Genomic DNA, 13,622 nt, shown 5'->3' on the forward strand with positions numbered 1-13,622 from the left:
TTAATTCAAACCTATATCTAACTGTAGTAAATTATAGAACAACATACAAGAAGTAACCAGACAGTGGGTAAAATTCTAGTCCAAATATAATATGTAAATACTGAATTTCCTCGCTTTTCTCAATTTTTTGTGTTAAAAATGGACACTTTATCCTCCATTCATAATGTAGCCTCACTTTAATGCATGATGATTTATTAAGGGTGCAGTGTCATCCTTACCACTATGTTTCCTGGCTTTTTTATTTTTGGTTTGTCAGCTTTAATATTTTTGAGAGAGGTTTTTGGTATCTGTTTTCTTAGGAAAGATTTGAAAGGCTACAAAAATTATTGGGTAAACGCACATTTAAGGGGATAATTTGCATAGGGGTATGGGGGGGTTACAGAGCTAAGATAACATTAATGCAGATTGACTATAATGATTCATGTTGCAAATTATATAACAAAAACAATTTTCCTTGATTTTAAATAATTTTTAGTGCTGTGCATAGAAGTTTAGAGGCATAACACTTCTTTAAAATATACAAATAAATCACCATGTGAGGCACTTGAGAATTATGTTGATATGCAGCCTACATTTAATATGTTCATACTGAAATTTTTAAGGCCAGGTGGAGTCTAGCTCTTTGCGGGTGCATAAAGGAGAGGGAAGGATACAAGGCATCTTTCCCAGAACCTCATGCTCCTGCGTAGGTACAGGGCAGTATGAGACCTCAGGGAAAGCAAGGACTCTGGGTGAAATCCTGGTTCCATTGACTTCAGTGGGGCCAGAGTCTTTCCCTCTCAGTCCAATGCTGGCAATGGGCTTTCCAAAGTGGGTGAGGACATGCCCATCTTCTCCTCTATACCAGTCACTAGACTAGCCCACTTGCATCCCAAGTGATGCTGGTTGCTTCTGGGAGCTTTGGCTAGCCACAGTCTGGCCCCAGTTGTACTAATATTGAAAGATTTATAAGAATATTTTGGTGACTGGTTTACAGAACACTTATTATAGTGTTTACTTCCGTGTTCCTTTGTGAAATACGCTCAGCTGTGATTCTCTTCAAGGATAAAAACAGATACCTTTGAGACTTTCATTTTCTCTGTGTTCCTGTATAATAGCTAGAGTAATAGAAGCAAACATGTGGACCAAATCTAGGCTACAATGTGTCAAATTGGTAGGCAGCTTTTCCCCTTTCCACACCCCTTTCTAGTTGGCTGTAGTTTAAAAAGGCTACAGTACTTCTAGGTAGAGCTAATGATTGCTGTGAAAATCAAGTCTAATGATGCATTTGAGAAGTGTTTGTTCTTGAACACTGAGAACTGAGAGATCAGGTCCTCTTAACAGAATATGTTGTGTTATGATTTGCTCAGTGGTGTTATCCATCCTAGTGATGAGTGACATTTAGTGCCTATTATCAAACCTTTCAACCTAATATTCAGAGATAGCATGTTTCTTGATAGTTGTCCCCTGCCCCAAGCTTTTTTTGGAATGTAAAACTTCCCCTCAAAGATAAAGTTACCTCTCTTGATTAAATTCAGTCACCAGATCAATGACATTTTTGTTTTGTTCCTTTCTCAGCATTTCACTTGGTCTTGTTAGTCAATGCTTTATTTGGTTATAGTGTGATGGAGCAGAAATGTTGTTATCCAACTTCGGATAGAGCAGGTGAAATCCTGGCCCCACTAAAATCAGTGGCAAAATTCCAATTAACTTAAGTGAGGCTAGGATTTCACACAGCAAGTAGTGAAGTCTGAGTACACCAGAAATGATCCCCATTGAAGTGATATAAGTGAACAAAAGGAGACAATAACAATATATAAATTTTCTCCTGTGACTTTAGTAATTGGATGTTAAGAATTATTATAGGATGAGGTTTTTGTATTTGGGAAGCTGTAGTTATCTAATAAGCAAGTAAATATACAATATGCCAAAGACTATTTATTCTAGTAAAAGGAAAAAATACACTCCTTTTGCAGTCATTTCTTGAAGTCCTCTTGAATGCAGTAAAAGATCTGCAAAATGTGATTTGTACTATATACTACAGCAACTAGAACACTAAGTGACCTGAAAAATTGGCTGTAAGTAAAGTGAATAGAAAATCAATCACCTGCTTTGTCAACTATAAATTTGTTTTCCACATTAAATATTGTCCAAATATTTTGTGAACAGTAATTCAGTGATTTTGGCAAATACTGTATAAACTATATTTCTCTGATCTTTGCAATTGGGAAAATAAAAGCTTTGCTTCAGTTTAATGCACATCCAGTACTCTCCATAAAATTAATATAATTTAATATCTTTTCCAGAAATGTTTTGCAGTGCAGTTATGTTTTGTCAATGTGCTTTTCAGAAACATTGACAGAATATTTTTATTGCTAGTAGCATTTGTCATTGTATCACATAAAATGTGATATTGACTCAGTTAATCACTTTCCGTTTTCATTGAGAAGAAATGTAAAAGTTTATTCATAGCTTGACAACATAATCTACTGTTAGGAACCTTTGTGTGGCTTTTAAAAATAATTAACAAGTGGGATCCAACATATGTTTACACGTTCTGAAAAAGTGCTATTTTGTATTTGAATTTTAAAAAATGTAATTTGCTGTTCAGAATCATGTACTGTGTATAACTGTAAACTATTGTAAAGAGTAGAATCAGACTGTGTAACTGAGATAATTGCCATAATTTAAGACACTTGTAAACATTCTATTAGTTTCCATTTTTATGGTTGCTTTGAGACCTACCTATGGTACACCTGCTGAGAACATAATAGTGTGTTACAAAAATCTGATAAAATATTTCACAGAAAGCTAAACAAATCAAATGTGTGGGGTGGCTTTTTTTGGGGCGGAAGAGGTCTTTCACACTGAAACAAGTTTCTTTAGTTTTGTCTCTTAACACACGGTATTGTTACACAGAAGCGGGTTGGGGTGACAGAGTTCAAAGTAATACTGTAAGTTAGTGTATGATGAATTCAGATTTCAGTTCAATGTAACAATACACAAGCTTTTTACTTCCTGAGCCGAGATTGGTGGCTTTACTGTAGTCTCAAGTTCACATGGCAAAACCTTCCTGGAAGGTTTCTATGGCATGTCTGGGAAGATAATTAAATCCTTGTTTGTTTGACATCTCAATAATAGACTCCTTTCTCCAGGAAGTTTCTTATCTTGTAAGAAATTTTATAGCTAGGACATGGCATTATGAGCACCCACAATTCCCACTAAAGTCAAGGGGAGCTACAAATGCTTAGCATTCTGAAAATCAGGCCCAGTATATCTGTACTGGAGTTATCCTTTTGCAAACCTAATAGGCAGCATTACTAAAATGCAGCCAACAGTGGTATGCAGACAACTGACACAGCAAACTTTGCTATGGAGGGGAAAGTGAAACTTTGGCCAATATGCTGATACCAGGCCAACAAAAAAAGTACATTAGTGCTGTGTTCAGTTTTAGCCCATTATCTTAACTAAATCGCTTGTTACAGTTGTACATCACCAAGTGCTTTACTTTTAGGGTATTGTAGCACAGTGCAGACTCACCCAGTGGCGCCTCCTGCTGGTTGTCCTCGGGAATTAGTTCTTCAACCCAGGAGCACCCCCTGCATGCCAGTGATCTGCTTGCTGTTGGCCCCCGTGTCCCTCCCAGGACCCCGGTGCCCTTATCCCAGGGTTCTGCCTCCTGCAGTACCCCACAGTCTTACTGGGTTTCCCCACCCCCGTCCCCACGTCACCTCAGTCGTGGCTACTGCCAGTCTCTGCTTAGCCCCCGTGCCCTGGGGCTGACTGCAGTCTATCAGCTGATCATCACAGGCAACGAGGGGTTTGGACTGGCTGCCTTTACCCACCCTCCAGCTGTCCCTCTGCAAGCCCAATACCTAGGAGGCCTAGAACTAGGCCCTGCAGCCTGGGGAGTTGTTGGCCTAGGGCTTTCCAGCGTCTAAGGCCTTTTCCCCAGCCCTGCCTTCCTCTGGGTGAGTTCCTCAGCAGCCAGGCCTCTCTCCCTCTCAAGTCAGAGAGACTGCTGCTTCTAGCATCCCTGGCCACCTTATAACGCCCTTTTGCTCTGTTTGGGGCATGATCCCAGCTGCAGCCACTTTTCCCCAATCAGCCAGGGTTCTACCTTGCCCAGCCCCAGCCCTCTGCAGGGCTTTTCCAACCCCTCCAGGGCCGGAACAGGTGGTCACCCTGCTACAGGTATATACTGCAATTATACTGTACGTCATCAGGGTTAACTAGTGTTCTCAGGACATATTGCATTTATATATCAAGCTGTGACTCTAGTAATGTATTGGTGTAAAATATCATCAAGGAGAGGGGTTTATGGTCAATCTATGGATGTTGAGGAGTTTGGATCCTGGCAGGCAGATTATGGGATGGACTGATGTACATATGAATGGTGTCTTATTAAACAGCGGTAAACCTGAGGGTGGGTAAGGTTCAGGTCAAGAGAGATGTCAACATGGTGGATATGGATATAGCCTGCCTGCTATATCCCAGGAATGAAGTAGAGACTGATATTTTCTCCTTGGTTTCTGTGATGCAGAAGGTAACGTAATGCACCGGGCCTTTGTAAGATTGGCTGTATGTAATGCAAAATAGTTAGTCTTGCTTTTGTGATGTGCTGTGCTGTGAGATCCCTGGCTGGTTGGGCCTCGAATCTACCTGGCTAATCTTGTTTTTCTCTCTCAGCTCTGGGGGAGTGGGCAGAGGGACAGGGTAGTATATATGAGAGAATAATGAACAGCTGTATCAGCTGGGAATATTGTTTGCATTCTAGTGATACGGCTGCTTACATCCGCATCCTTATTGTCTTAACGTTCCCTGCTGGATGTATGTAGATCACAAAACCACCATACAGTTTAATGGAGTTGCTTTTCTCTAGGTAGGCTCAATACTATGGGTGATGCAGATTAAGACAAAGAGACAGTAGCAGAGCTGTGTGAGCAATCCTGCACTATGCTAACAGCCTGGTTCTAATGTGTACTGGTAGGTTCTCATCTGAAATATCACCAAATCCACATAGGCATGCAGTGAGGTTGATCGCTCTGCAGTAGGCCCCTACAAGGCCCTGTGCATAGTTTTTAAGGGTGTGAGGCATAAATGGTGTATAAGGCCTTGTGCAGGCTGTTTGTTCAAGGGTGAATTTCAGCCTTAATTTTTTTTAAATTATGCATGTCTATAGTACCCGGCCTAGCTGCAGATTATAAGACAATTGTTAATCAAGACTGACTCACTCCTCCTCCACCAAACACTATACGACTACAAAGGGCTTACTAGACTCACCCACGTGACACTGCACAGGGTATAATTGGGGAACTTTGTATCTCATATGTCCATGCTTTAATAAAGGCATTAATAGTTTGAGTCCCTTGTGGCAGAAAAAGGACAGGATGTGGCTATACTGAATACAAAGGTTCTTCTTTGAGTGATTGCTCATATCCATTCCAGTAGGTGTATGCGCTGCGCATGCACGTTCGTTGGAAGATTTTTACCCTAGCAACTCCGGCGGGCCAGCAGGTCGCCCCCTAGAGTGGCGCCGCCATGGCACCTGATATATACCCCTGCCGGCCCGTCCGCTCCTCAGTTGCTTCTTACCGCTGTGTCGGTCGTTGGAACTGTGGAGCGCAGCATAGCTGTCCTCCACATACCTAGCTTCTCCTTGCTTGTTGTTCTACTAGTTATAGTTATAGTTAGAGTATAGAATATTAGTTTTATAGTGTTTATTTACTTGTTGTATATAGTTAGCGGGCTTGGGCTCTAGCCCTCCCCGGCGCCGGGCTCATGCCCGGTTTGCCGGGCTTCAAACCGTGCTCGGCCTGCAAAAAGCCGATGCCCACAAGCGATCTCCACAACTCCTGCCTAAAGTGCCTCGGGGAATCGCATATTTCTCAGAAGTGCCACATTTGCAAGGCCTTTAAGCCAAGGACCAAGAAGAAGAGAGACCAGCGCTTAAAGACTCTCCTCATGGAAGCGGCGCTTAACCCTCCGTCCTCGGCACCGAGTGCCGACTCCACTCCGGCACCGGACCACGCCGGGCCCGTGAAAACGCCTCGGCACCGACCTTGCCCAGCACCGGGCTCCAACAAAAGACCTTCGGCGTCCTCCACTCCGGCCAAGCAGACTCGAACGGAGCGCCCGGCACCGATTCCTGCCACGGCACCGATACCAGGGATTCCGTCAACTCCGGGCCCGGGAGGTCCGTCGAGTCCAGTCCCTCACAGCTCCCCAATAAGATCCGGGGTCGAGCTCATGGTCCCATCAACGCCTGAGACTTTCTCCTCGGCTAGGGACCTCATAGCATTAACCGAGTCTGCGCTGCCTCAACCCCCGGTGCCTCCGGTGTGGGTTCTACAATCTAAGGGCAAGCCAGTGGCCATGCGAGTGCCATCTCTGGATTCGCCGAGCCGGCACCGATCCCCCATCGCAGTCCCGACACCATTCCCGGTCCCGTAGGAGGTCTCGATCAAGGCACCGCTCGCAGTCTCGGCACCGCTCACCACGGTGGTACCGGTCGTACTCGCGGCGCAGGTCCTACTCACGCCGGTCCCGATACTCCTGGCACCAATCTGGCTCGAGCCATCGCTACCGGCACCGAGATTCGAGAAGCCGTTCCCACCATCGGCGTTCCAGATCCAGGTTGACCTCCCGGCACCGAGCTGGTGGCAGGTCCCGGTCTCAATCGCGGCGCCATTATGACTCCCGGCACCGGTCTCCGGCACCGAGGAGGTCTCCACCATCTGGAGCAAGGGACCCATATCAGTCCCGTTCGGCTCCTCCCTGGCCGTCCTGCCAGCCGTCGGTCTCCTCGCAAGCAGACAGCGCGTACCTGGACACCGACAGGCCTGCTGCTCTATTCCATGAACCCCAACCTCAGGAACATGGACCGCAGCAGTGGGGATTCTGGACTCCCTGGGTGTACCACCAAGCCCAAGGCCCTCAGCAGATTCCCCCGCATTCAACTGCCTCCAAACACAGGGGTCTGGAGGCCACATCTTCCCGTCCTCCCACTTCCCCTACAGAGGAGAGGTTGTCTCAGCCTCAGGGCACTGAACACCCTCCAGAGTCGGACGCAGTGCTCCAGGCAGAGCCTCCTGCAGATCCACTCCTGCCGGTCTCTCCTCATCATCCTCCCCGGATGAAGCAGTGGCTGGAACAACATCCACCAGCCCCCCTCCGCTTGACCTCAGGGCACATCAGGACCTCCTCAGGCGCGTGGCGCAGAACATGAACTTACAGGCTGAGGAGGTCTCGGAAATTGAGGATCCAGTAGTGAGCATACTATCTGCTGACGCACCCACTCAAGTCGCCCTTCCTTTCATCTGGACCATTCAGGCCAATGCCACGACCATCTGGCAGTCTCCGGCGTCCGTTCCCCCTGCTGCACACGGAGTGGAGCGCAAGTACATGGTGCCTTCGAAGGGCTACAAATATCTATATGTTCATCCGCCCCCGTGTTCCCCCGTCGTCCAATCCGTAAATGAGAAGGAATGCCATGGTCAGCAGGCCCCGGCCCCAAAGTCTAAGGAAGCGAGGCGCATGGACCTGCTCGGCCGAAAGGTCTATTCTGTGGGCGCCCTCCAGCTTCCGGTGTCCAATAAACAGGCTCTCCTTAGCTGCTACACGTACAACACCTGGGCGGCGGCAGACAAATTTTAAGGAGCTGCTTCCGCAGGATGCGCGTCAGGAATTCTCCGCGATCCTTGATGAGGGCAAGAAGGTCGCAAGAACTTCCCTGCAGGCATCTTTGGACGCCGCGGATTCGGCCACCAGGACTCTAGCTTCTGGCGTTACCATGTGCCGCATTTCCTGGCTCCAGGTCTCCGGCCTTCCTCCGGAGCTCCAGTATACTATCCAGGATCTCCCGTTTGAAGGCCAGGGCCTGTTCTCGGACAAAACTGACCCTAGGCTGAAAAGCCTAAAAGACAATAGGGTCATTATGCGTTCACTGGGGATGCATACACCCGTCACCCAGCGCAGACCCTTCTGGCCTCAGCAACAACACCGGCCCTACCTCCAACCCAGGCAGAGGCAAGACTTCACCAGACGGCGAAATAGAAATGGCCAACGTAGACAATCGGGCAACCAAGGAGGACAAAACCAGAGCTCCTCCAAGCCTTCCTCCGGCCTGAAACCTTCGTTTTGAAGGTGCGCCCGAGGGCGCTGTACCAATTTCTCTCACGGATCCATCCCCTCCCTTTTCCAACTGTCTTTCATTTTCCCTCCCTGCGTGGTCCCCGGCTAACATCGGACCGCTGGGTCTTGCGCGCGTTGGAACTTGGATACCATCTGCAATTTTTCATACCCGCCCTCCCACCCCCCCTCCCTCTTCAGGGACCCCTCTCACGAGCAACTCCTTCTCCAGGAAGTGCAAACGCTCCTCGTCAAAGGAGCCATAGAGGAGGTTCCAGAGAGCGAACGGGGCAAGTGGTTTTATTCCCGCTATTTTCTGATCCCAAAGCCAAGGGAGGCCTCAGGCCTATCCTCGACCTGCGGGAGGTCAACAGATACCTGGTAAAGTTGAAGTTCCGTATGGTATCCTTGGGGACCATTATCCCATCCCTGGATCCTGGAGACTGGTACGCCACCCTTGACATGCAAGACGCATACTTCCATATAGCCATCTTCCCACCCCACAGGAGGTTCCTTCAGTTCGTGGTCAACAGCTGTCACTAACAATTCGCAGTCCTCCCGTTTGGCCTCTCTACGGCCCCGAGAGTGTTCACCAAGTGTATGGCTGTAGTCGTCGCCTACCTTCGCCGCAGTCACATACATGTATTTCCATACCTCGACGACTGGCTGATCCGGGGATCATCAGAGACACAAGTCCTCAGCCACGTCCACATGGTCAAGAGACTTTTCGTGAGCCTAGGCCTAATGCTCAATGTCGAAGTCAACACTAATCCCCACTCAGAGGATAGAGTTTATCGGCGCCATTCTGGACTCCACTCTGGCCAAAGCCGTTCTTCCTCTATCAGAGCAGCAGGGAATCCTGTGGCACCTTATAGACTAACAGACGTTTTGGAGCATGAGCTTTCGTGGGTGAATACCCACTTCGTCGGATGCATGCCGACGACAGGATTCTCTGCTGCTTTTACAGATCCAGACTAACACGGCTACCCCTCTGATACTCTTCCTCTATCGAGGTTCCAAACCTTGACGGCCATCATACGACGGCTGCAGGCAGCGCCCTTGACCTCAATACGCACTTGCCTGACTCTCTTGGGCCACATGGTGGCCTGCGCGTTTGTCACGGGATATGCACGGCTCTGCCTGAGGCCCCTCCAGTCCTGGCTCATTGCTCAGTACCGTCCGGCCAGGCGTCCTTTGGACACGATTGTCACCGTTCCCCAGGACGTCTTAGACTCCCTGCAGTGGTGGCTGGATCAGTCCGTGGTGTGCGCGGGGCTCCCGTTCCATGCGCCCCAGCCCTCGGTGTCCCTGACAACGGATGCCTCAGACCTAGGATGGGGGGCTCATCTCGGTACCCTGCGGACCCAAGGCCGGTGGTCACCTCGCAAGCTAGCCTTCCACATCAACGTACGGGAATTGAGAGTGGTCCACCTTGCTTGTCAAACGTTCCGTCAACAACTTCAAGGCCGCTGTGTGTCGGTATTCACCGACAACACAACGACCATGTATTATATAAACAAGCAGGGCGGCACGAGGTCTTCTCCCCTGTGTCAGGAGGCCTTGAGGCTCTGGGACTTCTGTCTGGCCCACTCCATTCACCTCATCACGTCTTTTTTCCCGGGGGGTCGGAACAAGCTGGCGGATCATCTGAGCAGATCCTTCCTTTCCCACGAGTGGTCCCTTCGCCCGGACGTCGCTCTTTCGCTCTTCCAGAGGTGGGGATGTCCCCGGATGGACCTCTTCGCGTCCCGTGGGAACAGGAAATGCCAGATGTTCTGCTCCTTTCAAGGTCTCGAACCGGGTTCAGTGGCGGATGCCTTCCTTATTCCATGGACGACACACCTGTTCTACGCATTCCCACCATTTCTGCTCGTCCACAAGGTCCTTCTGAAGGTGTGCAGGGACAGGGCCCGCTTGATCATGATGGCTCCAGTGTGGTCCCGACAACATTGGTTCTCCATGTTGCTGGACCTGTCCGTGGCCGACCCTGTCCCCCTGCCTCTTCACCTGGACCTGATCACTTCAGGACCATGGCAGGCTACGTCACCCAGACCTGCAGTTGCTGCACCTCACGGCGTGGCTCCTGAGTGGCTGACCCAATCGGAAATGCGTTGCTCTACCCCAGTGCAGCAGGTGCTCCTGGGAAGCAGGAAGCCATCACTCGAGCGACGTATTCGGCCAAATGGAAGCGTTTCACGTGCTGGTGTGCGGATCGGAACTTCCTCCCCACCGAAGTCTCCATCTCTAATATTCTTGACTACCTCTGGTCCCTCAAACAACAGGGCCTGGCGGTGTCATCTCTAAGAGTTCACTTGGTGGCCATTTCCACCTTCCACCCAGGAGGGGATGGCCGCTCGGTGTTTTCTCATCCAGTGGTGACTAGGTTCCTTAAGGGTCTGGAGCGTCTTTATCCCCAGATTCGCCGCCCCGCCCCCACCTGGGATCTGAACCTAGTTCTAGCCAGACTCATGTCCCCTCCATTCGAACCATTGGCAACTTGCTCCCTTCTCTATCTCTCCTGGAAGACCGCTTTCCTGGTGGCCATCACCTCCGCAAGACGGGTGTCGGAGCTCTGGGCCCTCACGGTGGATCCCCCGTATACGGTTTTCCACAGGGACAAAGTACAGCTGAGACCACAGCCTGCCTTTCTCCCCAAGGTGGTCTCGGCCTTCCATGTCAACCAGGAGATCTTTCTACCTGTCTTCTTCCCAAAACCCCATTCGTCTCGCAGGGAGCAACAGCTACACTCATTGGATGTCTGTAGGGCGCTCGCCTTTTATATAGAGCGAACCAAGCCGTTCCGCAAGACCCCCCAACTCTTTGTGGCGGTTGCTGAACGCGTTAAGGGGTTGCCCGTCTCATCTCAGAGGATCTCCTCGTGGGTGACGTCCTGCATCCGGGCCTATTATGACTTGGCCCAGGCCCCTCCGGGCCACGTGACTGCGCACTCTACCAGGGCTTAAGCCTCATCGACGGCTTTCCTTGCCCACGTGCCCATCCAGGAAATCTGTCGGGCAGCGACCTGGTCCTCCGTCCATACCTTCGCTTCCCACTATGCCCTGGTCCAGCAGTCCAGAGATGACGCAGCCTTTGGCTCTGCCGTGCTACACGCTGCAACCTCTCACTCCGACCCCACTGCCTAGGTAAGGCTTGGGAATCACCTACTGAAATGGATATGAGCAAGCACTCGAAGAAGAAAACACGGTTACTCACCTTTGTAACTGTTGTTCTTCGAGATGTGTTGCTCATATCCATTCCACACCCGCCCTCCTTCCCCACTGTCGGAGTAGCCGGCAAGAAGGAACTGAGGAGCGGACGGGCCGGCAGGGGTATATATCAGGCGCCATGGCGGCGCCACTCTAGGGGGCGACCTGCTGGCCCGCCGGAGTTGCTAGGGTAAAAATCTTTCGACGAACGTGCACACGCGGCGCGTACACCTACTGGAATGGATATGAGCAACACATCTCGAAGAACAACAGTTACAAAGGTGAGTAACCATCTTTTATTCATTCCTGGTCGTATAGTTCTCCTTTGTTTTTGTATTTCCAAATCTAAAGTCTGTGCTGCCACATATTGGGACATATAGTGCCTTCCTAAATCATGGCCCGCACTCCACAGTCAGGGAAGACACTGCTATGTTCCTCGGATGCTGGCTAAAGAACCACTACTATAAACAAAGGGGAGTTTTTTATTTGTTAGAATTTTTCACAGAAATGAGAAGTGGAATATTATTTTTGCAGGATTGTTTAGATTGCAATTTCTCTCAGCTTGAGACTGTAACTCTGCTCTTTTTATAATCCCACTAACGGTAGTACTTGTACTTCCCCTGTAACTACAAGAAAACCTTATTAAAATTACAGACCCTGACACCTTAGCTGGCAATAACATAACATGACCTGAGCTGAGCTACAGCAAAAAGACATCAAGGGACAAGTTCATCTCTGGTGTAACTCCAAAGAAATCAGGGAAGTTAAACCAATCACGAGTCTGGCCTACTGTGCCTGAAAAAGCCACTTAAAATTTTTTTGACATGTGGACTGTATTCTGAAGTCGAGTGTTGTGATCTCTCAGATGAAGATTCATTTTAGTTGGAAGAGAAATCAGACCCCGAACATCAGATTGGTTTCAAGTGCCTCAGTATCTTAAAATATTTTGCCTACAACACACAAACACATTTATAAAAAGACAGGTTATAATTGCATCTTTCATAGAACACTCAGTAAGGTTTTCAAATTAGGGCAAACCATTAATGCACTCAGAATATTGACGATGAGGTGAACCAGCAAGTTGCAGCTTTGCCTTCCTTTGGTTCAGTAATGGCACCCACAGGTAACAGAGGAGATTACAGCTACTTCATCTCACCAAATACAACGGTTAGCTTTTGTGGACTGGGCTCTGCCTCTTTTTCACTTCATAATATACTGTTAATAGAAATGGTCTATTACCTTTTTAAAGGCTTTCTTGCTTCCTCTCTTTCATCTATCATGATGGTAGCTGTGGTTGTGTCTGGGTTATTTTAAACAATACATTGTTCCTGTCACAATGTGTTTGGCACAAAAGGTACATATTGTGTGTAGTCTCTCGTTTGTTATTTTTAGCCTTGTCCTCAGAATCAATTCAGTTTTGTTGTTACTGTCAGCCATTTTTAGAAAATGTTATTCTGCGTTGTTACACGTATTCTCATGAGAGTATTGGAAGCCAGAATGGGAAATGGCATAAAATCCAGTCCACGTTCATATCAATTTGACTGTTGCAATGAAAAGAGCCAAAAAGGTGTCTGTTCTCCTGAGAGGCTGGCATTTAATGAGCAGAGAGCACCATAGAAAGTGAATCCATTCCTGTGACAAGATAAAGATTGAAATATCAATCTCTTTGAATGTAGTGCATTTATTCTGAATTACCTGTAATGATTAGATAAGCCCAGGTAAATCCCTATCAGACAGGTGTGCTGGAAGAGGTGAAATAGGGGACATTCGAAAAAAGAAATATTGCTTTTAGTGGGCATTATGAATTTTGTGGCATTTACCTGTAATCAGAAAAGTATTTTATATTGTATTGCATCATAGTGTGTCCCTTCCAAATATCTCAAACCTGTCACAAATATTACTTATGGATCTTTATAAGGCTTCTATGAGTTATGTATGGTAAATGGTAGGCAGCTGCTGAGAGTAAATTGAATTTAATTCTAATATATCCGGGTGGCCAAACTTATTGACCCTCTGAACCGCATACAACAATTTTCAGAAGTTTGAGAGCTGGGGCACACCTGCCAGGGCTCGGGGCTTCAGCCCCACTCCTGCTGAAGTCCCAAGCCCTGGGAGGTGCACCCCGCACAAGCCCCGGGACCCTCCTCCCCACTGGGCAGAGGCCCCTACCCCACCACCTTGTTGCAAGGCAGAGGTTCTGAGCTCCCCCCCCCACCCCCTCAGTCCAGTAGGTGGACAATGAGGGAGGTTGTGGGGGGCTCCACGAGCTGTACTTTAATGGTAGAAGAGCCCCATGTGGCTCGGGAG

This window comes from Chelonoidis abingdonii, chromosome 7 (genome assembly GCF_003597395.2).
Source record: "Chelonoidis abingdonii isolate Lonesome George chromosome 7, CheloAbing_2.0, whole genome shotgun sequence".
Lineage (NCBI taxonomy): Eukaryota > Metazoa > Chordata > Testudines > Testudinidae > Chelonoidis > Chelonoidis abingdonii.